A 12289-nucleotide genomic window follows, 5' to 3' on the forward strand; every position below is an offset into this window, starting at 1 on the left:
TGCGCCTTGTGGTGCACCAGTAATAAACACAACACAGTCCTTGCAGATTAACTGGTAATTTACTCACAGGATGTTGCAAGTGCAGTTTGGCACGGCTGGTCAACCGACTTTCCTTTGTCCCAGTGCTGACGTGAGTCCCAGTTGAGCCCTCCGTGCACATGCAGAGCTGATGGTCCCCTTGCCTGAAGCTGTTGGTGACCTGCGGCGCTCCGCTCCTTTGTTTTCCGGGCCCAGTATGACAGGCCTCGCGGTCCCTTGTGGGGTAGGCTACTTCTCTGTGCCCTCTCCCGGGTCCTATATATGAGGCTGTGTCCCTTAGCCTATGGGTGGTGTGGTACCCTGGAAGTCACCACACACGGCTGGATCAGCAGACCACTTGGAGCTGTTGTCTACTCTGGGGTCCAGTACCCCCTTGTGCGTAGTGCCTGGGATCTGTCTACCCTCAGGCTACTACCTCCTAGTCGCCTTTTGGGGGTCTCCTCACAATCCTCACACCCCTCTCACTCACTTGCTCCTTTCAACCGTCACTCCTTCAACTGTCATTTTTCCTCTCTGCCAACTCAGCCTAGCAACACCTGTTGCTTCCCACAAGCCACACCCCTTTCCCAGGCTAACAGCTAAGGGATTGGTTCTCACACCTGACCACTTATCCCTCTACATGCTGTGCCCAGGTCTCAGGGAATTTGCCCCTACCTGTGTGTGAGGTGTGGGTTGTCAGCATAGGGTGTTCCAGAAAGCCTTAGGATCCTGCAGATCACTGGGGTAGCATATCCCAGGGTGCTGCATTCCCCCTTGGTTAAGACCAGCACGTCCGCGGGCTGCAAAACAAGAAAATCTGCAAAATATATATTATTTTTAAAACAGCAATAAATAACAAATATACATTTGTACTCTGTACACTTTTCTTCCCACCACCCACAGTCTCTTGATTTGATTAAGCTGACAGCGGGATCACTGTCCTGTGTCTCTTTCCAACTAAAATGTGATAAGGGTTTCAAGGTTGCCTCTTTTGGTCTAGAACCAGTTTGTGGACATTGGCATGTTCTCTTGAGATGGAAGGCAGGTAACTCTATCTCTTCTAGCTCATCTATGTCTTCTCCCTCTTCTTGCAAATGGGGCATTCTTGACAGCGCATCTGCATTTCCGTTCTTATGTCCAGCTCTGTACTTGATGGTAAAGTCATAGTTGGATAACCGAGCTACCCAGCGTTGTTCTAATGCGCCCAACTTTGCTGTATCTAGATGGGTAAGAGGATTATTGTTAGTGAAGACTGTAAACTTAGTGGCTGCTAGATAGTGCTTGAACCTCTCAGTGATAGCCCAGACCATGGCCAGCAACTCCAACTTGAAAGAGCTGTAATTTTCCGGATTTCTCTCAGTAGGCCGAAGCTTCCTGCTAGCCTAGGAAATTACCCGCTCTCTCCCATTCTGGACCTGTGACAACACTGCTCCTAATCCCACGTTTCTGGCGTCTGTGTACAGCACAAAGGGTAAGTTGTAGTCTGGATAAGCTAGAATTTCTTCCCCTGTCAGAGCCCACTTCATTTGTTTGAAGGAACTTTCTTCTTTATCGCCCCATTCGAATGGAGGATCAGAATCCTTGCCTTTCTTGGGTTGACCAACCAGGAGGTCTTGCAAGGGGGCAGCCATCTTGGTGTAACCTTTGATAAATCTTCGGTAGTATCCTACCAGGCCCAGGAACTGACGTACCTCTTTAATAGTAGTTGGTCTTGGCCAGCTCTTGATAACTGTTATCTTGTCTGGATCTGGTGCGACTCCTTCAGCACTGACTACGTGTCCCAGATACTGAACCTTGGGTTTAAGGAGATGGCACTTGGATGGTTTCAGCTTCATGCCGTACTTGGATAGTGCTTCAAACACCGCTGCCAGATGTTCCAGGTGATCTTCGTAGGATTTGGAGAACACAATGACGTCATCTAAATAGAGTAGTACAGTTTCAAAGTTCAGATGCCCCAGACAACAGTCCATCAGGCGCTGGAAGGTTCCAGGTGCTTTACAGAGTCCAAACGGCATTCTATTGAACTTGCACAGGCCCATCGGGGTGGCAAACGCAGTCTTCTCCCGGTCTTCCTCTGCTACAGAGACCTGCCAATACCCACTAGTAAGGTCTAAGGTGGAAAAGTAGTTAGCAGTCTTGAGTGCAGCTAGTGACTCTTCTATGCGGGGTAATGGGTAAGCATCCTTATGTGTAATGCGATTTATCTGCCTGTAATCTACACACATCTGCATGGTGCCATCTTTTTTTCTGACTAAGACTAGTGGAGCTGCCCAAGGGCTACAACTATCTCGGATAACCCCAGCCTCCTTCATGTCATGTAGCATTTCTTTGGCCCTCTGATAGTGTTTTGGTGGTACAGGTCTGTATCGCTCTCTGATGGGAGGATGGTTCCCAGTGGGGATATGGTGTTGTACCCCTTTATTTCTCCCGAAATCTAATGGATGCTTACTGAAGACTGGTTCATATTCCTGCACAACCCGGTATACTCCTTGCTTCTGGTAAGAAGGCGTGGAGTCGGTACCAACATGGAGTTCCTGGCACCAATTTGCTAATTGCTCATCTTCCAGGTCTGTTGGGGCAAGTGATTCTGCTGCTTGAATGGGATTTTCAGTGACGGTAAACAATTTACCAATGGTAGCGTACCTGGGCAATTTGGCTTCCTCGTCCCCACAATTTAATATACGTACAGGAACTCTCCCTTTGTGTACATTGACTAACCCCCTGGCTGTCAGGATTGTGGACCAGTCCCCTGAGTACACGGGCTCTACCACTGCCTGGTAATCTCGCCCTCTAGGACCTATGGATGCCCGACACCACACCATCATTTCACTTCTTGGAGGTAACACAATGGGATTAGAATCCATTACCCGCACACTACCCAGTTCTCCACCAGACTGGTTTACCTGTTGTTTTAGCAAGAGGGCTTTAATCTCCTTCTGCAGGACCCTCTGCTGCCTGGCATCGGCAGTCTTGGCGATCTGTTGGAGCAAGAACACTACTTCTCCCAAACAATTTTCGATGACATTGGTACCTAGGATCACATGGGGATTTTTATCATTTGCATCAGTTTTAACAACAATCAATCCCTGACCCCTAAGCTCCACCCTCCCCACCTTTATGGTTACTTCTTTAAATCCTATCTGCTCTACCGGTAACCCATTTACAGCATATATGGTGAGGTTTGGATCAAGTCAGGTGAGTTCTTCATCACACCAGAATCGGCAGTACAGCTCATAGGGAATGGTGGTTACCTGTGAACCGGTGTCCAACAATGCAGAAGTGGGGATCCCGTCCAAAGTAATGGACAGAATTGGATGTCCTCCCACATACCGGTCACGCCATTCCATTGGGCCTTGTCGACTTACACCTGGGGATTGGCCCTTGGCCCCAGGGGTTGCATATTTAAAGGACACCTTCTTGCAAGATGGCCTGTTTTACCGCAATGCCGGCAGATGGGTTGTCCTGAAGAACAATAGCGATCGGTGGGTCTTCCTCGCAGTGGGGGACTCCTCCGGTTCCTCATCCACGGGACGTCCTCAGGGCAGTCAGCAAGCAGGATATGGTCTGGTGGCTTGGGCTCTGGACCAAGCTGCATGGCTTTGAGGATCTTTGCTATGTCCTCGCTGAGTCGCTGCACTTGGTAACGCAGGTCCTCTGGTGCACTAGGGGTCGCAACCTGCCCATTGGCCTTTGCTGGAGTAGAGGAGGCAGGTTCCACTTCCAAGGAAGGGACACTGGCAGGTAGCCCATCAGGGTAGAGTCTGAGGTTGCCGGGGCTGCAACGCCTTGATAGCCCGATCTTTTAGAGTTGCAAAGTCCGCATCAGCATGTTCGAGGGACCACAGGCGCAGTTGCTTGCGGTCCTCTGATGACAACAGGCCCTGTATGAACTGCTCCATTAGCATCCGGTTTTCCTCTCTGGCACTGAGAGGATCGACATGTTTTAATGTCTTTATTGCTGCTTGGAGTCTCAGGGCATAGTCCCTGATGTTATCCTGCGGTTTCTGCCTGCATTTGTAGAACTCCATCCGCAGTTCTGCCTCAGTGCGGGTCTCAAATGCAAGTTTCAATTTGTCAAAGATGGTGGTTACTAACTCGCGTTCAGCATCTGACCAAGTTTCTGCTTCTAGCTCCGCTGCCCCTTTAAGCTGACCCAGTATAATGGACGCCCGTTGCTTGCCGGTTAAGGGATACATGTCCATTGAAGTAGTTATTTTCTTTTTGAATCCGGCTAAGGTATCCGATTTGCCATTGTACTGGGGCATCCAGGTCGCGCCTGGGATGTAGGGTAGCATGAGCGGCATGATCGGTGCCACCGCCACAGCGTCTGTGCTCCAACTCGGTCCGGCAGCGTCTCCGTTCTCTTGCGCTTCCATTTTAGTCCCCCTTGGTTAATTTCAGCAACCTTCTCTATGGGGATCCTGAGCGGCTCAAGAGCTCCTGAAGTCAGGCTACTGCTCGGTGTTTGGCTTCTCTGCAGATTCCCTGGGGGGGGGGGGCGGAGCCAGGTTTTCCTGTGCACTTTTTCAAACTTTGCTCTCTTTTACAGCCAGAGTGATGGTGCAGTAGTTTTTACTGAGGCGAGGCAAAATGGCGACAAAAGTCTATATACAATTTTAAACGGTTTTAGGCACACTGCACCCAGGGTTGCTGTGCCTAGTTTGTATCCTGTTTGTGACGCCAATTTGTAGAGCGCTGCCACACCCCAGGCCCTTGGGATACTCGGTTCCGGGTGGTGGATAATGGGGATCACTGTCACAGGTGGCCGTGCCCGGTTCCGTTACCTGGGGGCGCTCGGTAACAGGGTTATTTTATATGTCACTTGTGACGCCACTGGTGGGTTGCGGTAATAAGATGTCCCGCCGCTGCTGTGGTTTTAGGGACAGATGGTATAGCAGCAAGTGTGTTTGCACCCTCCGCCAGTAGGGGCTTAAGTCCCATGTAGGTGTGCTGCGCCTTGTGGTGCACCAGTAATAAACACGACACAGTCCTTGCAGATTAACTGGTAATTTACTCACAGGATGTTGCAAGTGCAGTTTGGCACGGCTGGTCAACCGACTTTCCTTTGTCCCAGTGCTGACGTGAGTCCCAGTTGAGCCCTCCGTGCACATGCAGAGCTGATGGTCCCCTTGCCTGAAGCTGTTGGTGACCTGCGGCGCTCCGCTCCTTTGTTTTCCGGGCCCAGTATGACAGGCCTCACGGTCCCTTGTGGGGTAGGCTACTTCTCTGTGCCCTCTCCCGGGTCCTATATATGAGGCTGTGTCCCTGAGCCTATGGGTGGTGTGGTACCCTGGAAGTCACCACACACGGCTGGATCAGCAGACCACTTGGAGCTGTTGTCTACTCTGGGGTCCAGTACCCCCTTGTGCGTAGTGCCTGGGATCTGTCTACCCTCAGGCTACTACCTCCTAGTCGCCTTTTGGGGGTCTCCTCACAATCCTCACACACCTCTCACTCACTTGCTCCTTTCAACTGTCACTCCTTCAACTGTCATTTTTCCTCTCTGCCAACTCTGCCTAGCAACACCTGTTGCTTCCCACAAGCCACACCCCTTTCCCAGGCTAACAGCTAAGGGATTGGTTCTCACACCTGACCACTTATCCCTCTACATGCTGCGCCCAGGTCTCAGGGAATGTGCCCCTACCTGTGTGTGAGGTGTGGGTTGTCAACATAGGGTGTTCCAGAAAGCCTTAGGATCCTGCAGATCACTGGGGTAGCATATCCCAGGGTGCTGCAGAAAATTTTAACATTGAGTGCAATGCAAGCAAATGGCTAATCTTTATTGATTCATCAAATAAAAGTCTGAAAGTTGTGCTACTGCACAATGGCAGCAAGTATGGTTCAGTGCCTGTTGGGCATTCTGTGCACTTGAGGGAAAGCTATGAGAATTTAGACTTTATTCTCAAGAAACTTAAATAGAAGAATCAAGGATAGGATGGTCAACATGTGGAGATCTGAAATGTCTCTGTTTGTTCCTTGGGCAGCAAAGATAATATGCAAAGTATCCATGCTTTCTGTGTGAATGGGACAGCCAAGAGAGGACTCATCACTGGAACAAAAAATTTGCCCATCGGGGACATCTTTGCAACCTGTACTCAAGAGCATAGTTGCAGAAAGATTAGTTGGTCCCACCAAAGTTCTCCTGCCATCACTGCATATTAAGCTTGGACTGATGAAGCGGTTTGTGAACGCTCTACTGAAAAAAAAAGGAAAGAATTTTAAGCACCTGTGTACCAAATTTCAGAGACTGTCTGAAACAAAACTGGAGGAAGGCATTTTTGTGGGTACGGATATTCAGAAACTCATAAAGGATGACGTGTTTAAAACAAAAATGAAAGCTGTTGAAAAAAGGGATTGGGATTCTTTTAAAGAAGTCATGAAGACATTTCTAGGTAACAATAAAGATCCAAAACTTAAGTTTATTGTGTAGAACATGCTGAAGCGTTTCACAGCATTCGTTTTATCTGATGAATTTGACAATACATTTTTTACATTCCCATTTGGACTACTTTCCTGAAAGCCTTGGTTGAGCTAGGAGAAAAATTTTAGCAGGATATCAACAAGATAGAATGATGATACCAAGGTAGATGTAATGTGAACATGATGGGGGACTACTGCTGGATGTTTCACAGAGAAGTTCCACAGTCTTTCTATAAGAGAAAAGCTATCAAAAGAAGTTTTGAAGAGGAAAGGAAAAGACACAATAATTAATTTCCAATAAAATTGCAGAATCAATGTCCAATAAATTTTCATAAATAAAATTGTGTACAATTTTGGTCACAATACAGATTTTTCTTGTTCATTTCACTTATATATAATTTCACCTGCATTTTTTGAGGAAAATCCATATGCAATAGTTAAAAATAGAAGTGTTGTGTTGGGTTATTTTTTAAATCAGTGCATTAGAAAGCATCCTACATCATGCACACAGGGTCAGCATTGAGGTCCTGCACAGGCAGACTTTGATCTGCCCTGAGTAGGGCAGATCAAAGTATAATAGTTCGCATGTGCAGTACCTCAATGCCGGACTGTGTGCATGACGTAGGACATGTCATTCACCCAGGCTTCAGAAGAAGGAGGACAAAGATGGCCAAAAGAGGAGGCGCCGGACCCGGAGAATGGAGACGCCCATCTGACCAGTCTGCACCACACCGACTGTTTAGGTGAGTATTATAAAGTGGGTTTTTTATGTTCTACACAGCGGCCTTGGCTCTTATATACAGCATTCTAACATGCTGTACTGTATATAACAGCCCACTGGTGGTGGCCACAGCTTATAGTCTAAATTTCCTCCGCAATTTTAGATACTCACAGCAGGATAAAACAGTGGTGAATTGCTCTGGCCAAAAAACTTATGCACTACCTTGTTTTTTTTCTATATATAATGATTAGTGTAGGGACCTACAAGTATGAAGAACTGTGACATGGTTTGTAGGCTACCGTTATTTTGGCCATAATATCGACTAATACCTCATATATTTTGTATATATTTTTCTGCACGTAACATTTTATACAGGGTGCAGCCAGGCCCCTTTATGTTTGGTACTTGCATAATGGAGTCACCCGTCCCTATATGGTGCACATAAATACTGGTCAGCCCTCCTGGTCGAATAGTATGGGTGCGTAATAGACTAGGATACTATGCACCTGTAAGTGTGAACGGTGCCCGATGCAAGCCACTAGTGTGCAATTTTATCATCTAGCGATAACCCCCTCCATGTTTGGGAGTTGTGTGAGTGATTTGCTTCTCTTTCACCTGTGATGTCTCCATCTATTGTAGGTGTGGTTGCATCCTGGTAGTGCATTAGTTTTTTGGCCTGAGCAGTTCACCACTGCTTTATCCTGCTTTGAATATCTAAAATTGCGGAGGATATTTAGTCCTCTTTTTGTTGTTTTTCTATATATAATGATTATTGTATTGATCTACAAGTATGAGGAACCGTGACGTGTTTTGTAGGCTACCGTTATTTTGGCCATAATATCAACTAATACCTCAGATAATTTGTATATATATTTTTCTGCACATAACATTTTATACGGGGTGCAGCCAGGCCCCTTTATGTTTGGTACTTGCATAATGGAGTCCCCGTCTCTATATGGTTCACATAAGTAACGGGCATCCGGTACTTATGATATGATTGATGATTGAACATAGCAAAGTTTTTTTCTGATGGACTGGTTTTCTGGTCAGAGGCTGTTCCGTCATTTTATATCTATCAAGAGAGGATTAATTAACAGAGAGGGTGCTGTGAATAAAAAAAATAATAAGAATACGCTATGTAAGAGACAATGCTATATATAACAAGAGAGGACACTATGTAATAGAGAACAGTGCCATACATAACTAGAGAGGATGCTAATAAGGGACAGTGTTATACATAATAAAAGAAGAAATAATGTAATTAAGGATGGTGCTTTACATAGTGAGTACAATAAATACTAATAAATACTAATGGACAGTGTTATACTTAATGAGGCTACCTTCCTGCAACCGTGTGCAGTGTTGGTGTGCTGCCTGACTTTTTTTTTTCTCAGATAGCACACAGACCCATGGAGTATGTGCTATTCCTCATAATCGGATCAGAACAGCATATGCTCTTAGTCTCACAGATCTCATTCTCGCCTCCGTGATTTTCACTGATATGGGAATGGATCTATGAAATTCTAGGCGTCCTTGTGACTTCTGATAAAAAAAGTCTGACAGCACACGGACATATCACACGAATGTGGTATGAATGTGGTCTAACGGGTTTAAGGTATAACAGCATTACTACAAGTCATACAGTACAGAATAATATTTCCATAAAGTTACTTACTGCTGACTAGAGATGAGCCACTCCCCTGTCTTTCAAGTTCGGTTCGGTTCGTCGAACGGAGGCTCCGTTCGACGAACGTTTGACGAACCGTTCGACGAACCACTCGAACCCCATTGAAAACAATGGGAGGCAAACACAAACACATAAATACACATTATACATGTACACATACAGTTAATAAACATTGCCATAACACTTACAGGTCCCCGCGACGCGTCCTGCACTCTGTCTCCCGCCGCTTTTCCTTCCGATAATCGCTGCATCCTCCCGGTAACCAGCACTGATGATAGGACCTATCGTGACCTCAAAATAGCATGTGACCAGTCACGTGCCTATTATCTCATTGGCTACAGACTGGTCACATGGCTAGACGTCATGCTAGGTCCTGTCAGTGCATCTCTCCGGTAAGCAGTGCTCCGTGTACCGGCGAGATGCTCTGGCACATGGTCGGCTTCCCGTCCATGCATGTGTGCGCTCTTTACAGAGTCAGCCCATATGCAAGGACTAGATGCCACAGCCGGTGAATTGCGGCACCAGGAATCACGTAATCGGAGCACCGTTGCTATGGTAACCCGCCTGTCAGCGGTGACATCACCGCTAACAGCACGCAGCCTCTGCTCACTCACTGAGTGATTAGACTGCACGGGAGGAGCAGCGTCCTCCTCCCATGCAGTGCTGTCTGATGTAGCAGAGCTGCATGGGTTGAAGGAGAAAGAAGACAGAAGAGTAGGATCGTGTAGGGCTGACAGGGAGTAATAAACATGGAGTCTCTAATGTGTCTGTGTATTTATTTCTATTAAAGTATTTTTTCTCACTGTGGTGTCTTTTTTTTAACCCTTTATTGGAGATTCTTAATGGCCGGGTCAAACTTGCCTGACAATAAGAATCTCTGGCTTAATACTAGCTAGTAAAACAAAGCTAGTATTAACTCATTATTACCCAGAAAGACACCCGGCTTCAGGGCTGCTGGAAGAGTTGGATACAGCGCCAGATGATGCTGCTTCTATGAAAGCGCCATTTTCTGGGGCGGCTGCGGACTGCAATTCGCAGCAGATGCGCCCAGAAAGCTCTGGCCAACCAGTACTGCGGATTCCAATCCCCAACTGCCTAGTTGTGCCTGGCTGGACACAAAAATGGGGCGAAGCTTATGTCGATTTTTTTTTTAATTATTTCATAGTTCATATTCCAAATAGGCAGCCTGGGGTTGGGGGCATCCGTACCTGCCTGCTGTACCTGGCTAGCATACAAAAATATGGTGAAGCCCACGTAATTTTTTTGAGTGGAAAAAAACTCCTGTATACAGTCCTGGATGGAGTATGCTGAGCCTTGTAGTTCTGCAGCTGCTGTCTGCTCTCCTGCATACACTAGTGAATGGAGCATGCTGAGCATTGTCGTTCTGCAGCTGCTGTCTGCTCTCCTGCATACACTAGTGAATGGAGCATGCTGAGCCTTGTAGTTCTGCAGCTGCTGTCTGCTCTCCTCCATACAGACAGACAGCAGACAGCAGCTGCAGAACTACAAGGCTCAGCATACTTCATCCAGGACTGTATGCAGGAGTTTTTTGCCCCCCAAAAAAATTATGTGGGCTTCGCCATGTTTTTGTATGCTAGCCAGGTACAGCAGGCAGCTACGGGCTGCCCCCAACCCCCAGCTGCCTATTTGTAGCCGGCTGGAAACCAAAAATATAGAAAAGCCCTTTTTTTTTAATTATTTCATGAATTTCATGAAATAATTAAAAAAAAAAAATGACCTGGGCTTTGCCCAATTTTTGTATCCAGCCAGGTACAACTAGGCAGCTGGGGATTGGAATCCGCAGCTCAGGGTGCCCAAGATTTCTGGGCTTCCCTGCTGTGAATTGCAGTCCGCAGCCGCCCCAGAAAATGGTGCTTTCATAGAAGCGCCATCTTCTGGCGCTGTATCCAACTCTTTCAGCTCCCCTGGTGATGGGTGGCTTGCTGGGTAATAATGGGGTTAGGGCTAGCTGTATATTATCAACTGGCCCTAAGCCCGAAATTCATGGTGTCGCGCCAATATTAGACATGGCCACCATGAATTTCTAGTACAGATAAAAAAAAACACAACACAGAAAAATATTTTTACTAGAAATAAAACACAACACAATTAGTAACTCCATCTTTATTGAAATAAAGAACCCCCCTTCGCAGTAATCCTGGGTGAAGGGTCCCGCGCCGTCCAATCCAGATCCAATATCATCTGATCGGTTCGCTGGAAGGCAAAGCGATCAGATGACGTGTCAGGTTCAAGGGCCTGAATCACATGACACAGCAGCTGATTGTATAAACGGCTTTTACACAATCAGCTGATGCATCAGTGCAAAAAAAAAAAAACTACACACTTCTGTGCAGACTCCTGTCCAACAGCATCAGCTGATAGTTTAGCCGGCCGGGCGGTAAAAAGCCGGCCTCACCGTTCGACTTATAGTGTCAGCTGATTCCGTCAGGTGACCGCATCAGCTGATTATCGCCAGGTCTGAGAGAGAGAGAGAAAGAAGAGAGAGAGAAGATAGAAAAAAGAGAGCGAAAAGTGAGAGAGAAAAGAGAGAGAAAAGAGAGAGAAGAGAGAGAGAGAAAAGAGAAGAGAGAGGAGAGACAAGAGAGAAAGAGAAAAGAGAGAGAGGAGAGACAAGAGAGAGAGAGAAGAGAGAGAGAAGAGAGAGAGAAAAGAGATAGAGAGAGGGAGAGAGAGGAAAATAGAAAAAGAGAGACTGAGAAAAAGAGAGACAAAGAGAGAGAGATAAAGAGAGAGAGATAAAGAAAGAGAGAACGAGAAAGAGAGAAAACGAGAGAGGGGGGAGAGAGAGAAGAGAGAGAGGGAAAAAGAGAAAAAGAGAGACTGAGAAAAAGAGAGAGAAAAGGAGAGAAAAAGAGAGAGAGAATAAGAGAGAAAGAGAGAGAGAGAGACTGAGAAAAAGAGAGAGAAAAAGAGAGAGAGAGGGAGAGAGAAAAGAGAAGAGAGAGAAGAGAGAGAGGGAAAAAGAGAGACTGAGAAAAAGAGACAGAGAGAAAAAGAGAGAGAGAGAGAGAAAAAGAGAGAGACAGAGAAAGAGAGAGGGAGAGAGAGAGAAGAGGAGAGAAAAAGAGAGAGAGAGAGAGAGAGAAAGAGAGAGAGAAAGAAAGAGAGAGAGAGAGCAATGCAGCCTCATACCGTGAACTGCTCTAATTTTAGAGGTGTATCCCGCGGCTCACAGCTGATGTCCGGCTCCTTCCCTCAGTGCATTATTAAATTAAATTATAATTATAAATAAATAATAATTATAATTTAAAATTTTTACCAGAACGGCCAGGACTTGAGAATTAATGCTTCTTAGACGGGAGCTCTATCCATTGAGCCACCGGCTCTATTGAGAAACATAGGCAGATTTGGTAATCTTGACGTCTACATTGCAGAGTGAAGTCTGGTGACAGCGCGGCTCACTTGAGCTGCTACGTGAAGCG

Source organism: Anomaloglossus baeobatrachus, chromosome 6, assembly GCF_048569485.1.
Source record: "Anomaloglossus baeobatrachus isolate aAnoBae1 chromosome 6, aAnoBae1.hap1, whole genome shotgun sequence".
Classification (NCBI taxonomy): domain Eukaryota; kingdom Metazoa; phylum Chordata; class Amphibia; order Anura; family Aromobatidae; genus Anomaloglossus; species Anomaloglossus baeobatrachus.